Source organism: Triticum aestivum, chromosome 3B (assembly GCF_018294505.1).
Source record: "Triticum aestivum cultivar Chinese Spring chromosome 3B, IWGSC CS RefSeq v2.1, whole genome shotgun sequence".
Taxonomy (NCBI): Eukaryota; Viridiplantae; Streptophyta; class Magnoliopsida; order Poales; family Poaceae; genus Triticum; species Triticum aestivum.
The window spans coordinates 637,702,650-637,703,883 of record NC_057801.1 but is presented as its reverse complement, the minus strand read 5'-3'; the positions used below and the strand labels follow the sequence as shown (position 1 = coordinate 637,703,883).

General features: G+C 46.0%; 1 non-coding gene across 1 annotated transcript; it reads right to left on the bottom strand.

Moving 5' to 3' along the window:
- Nucleotides 1-1,037: 1,037 nt before the first annotated feature.
- On the bottom strand, nt 1,038-1,234 carry LOC123072967 (U2 spliceosomal RNA). The gene has a single exon (XR_006435504.1). It is a non-coding gene; the product is annotated as a U2 spliceosomal RNA (small nuclear RNA).

The following is a 1,234-nucleotide window of genomic DNA, read 5'->3' as shown; positions in this document are numbered from 1 at the left end:
ACCACATTGAAGTACACTTTCAGAAAGGTGAACAATATTATGGACCAGAGACAAGTTGAGCAAGAGGCACACGAAGGCGCTACTTGGATGTGTTTTTCTGCAAACTGGGATCAGTGCGCCGCCTGTTATTTCAGTGTGTGGCTGCCAAAGGAATCTGGAACGAGGGAACTGCTTGCTTTCTCCGGTATAACTGTTTCCCAGTACACATCTGCAGTGTGGCTATTTTGTGGCTTATATCATGCGAGCTTCAGTTATTAACACGGTTTCTTCCACTGCTATCCTATACGGGGGCTTGGAATCACGACATGATGATCAGGTGTTTCACAAAGATCGCTGGATCAGCGTCAATCGGGTGTTTCACAAAGATCACAAAGGATGCATCAGTCGCTCTACGTTGGGATTAAGAGCCCGGTGCTGTGTGTATAGCTTAGAGAGAACTTTGCGTTTGTTTCAGTAGTGAATAAGCCAGCAGCAGAGCAGACCACATTGAAGTACACTTTCAGAAAGGTGAACAATATTATGGACCAGAGACAAGTTGAGCAAGAGGCACACGAAGGCGCTACTTGGATGTGTTTTTCTGCAAACTGGGATCAGTGCGCCGCCTGTTATTTCAGTGTGTGGCTGCCAAAGGAATCTGGAACGAGGGAACTGCTTGCTTTCTCCGGTATAACTGTTTCCCAGTACACATCTGCAGTGTGGCTATTTTGTGGCTTATATCATGCGAGCTTCAGTTATTAACACGGTTTCTTCCACTGCTATCCTATACGGGGGCTTGGAATCACGACATGATGATCAGGTGTTTCACAAAGATCGCTGGATCAGCGTCAATCGGGTGTTTCACAAAGATCACAAAGGATGCATCAGTCGCTCTACGTTGGGATTAAGAGCCCGGTGCTGTGTGTATAGCTTAGAGAGAACTTTGCGTTTGTTTCAGTAGTGAATAAGCCAGCAGCAGAGCAGACCAAACAGCATTTCAGCTCTGAATTAGGGGCTAGAGAAAAACAGTTCATATTAACAAAGTTTTTCTTTTGATTTGGTTGGGGTGCGCCGGGCCCAGGCAGCAGTGCAACGCCTGGGCGACACATGAGGGCCCCAATGGCAAGCCACTGTGGTGGACCCTCCCCCATAAAAAATAAATTTAATACCATTATAAGCACATGGCCCACATATCAGATATTAAACTGATAAGAACAGATACTACACTTGATCTTAGCCAAAAGGCCGAGAAAGGTAT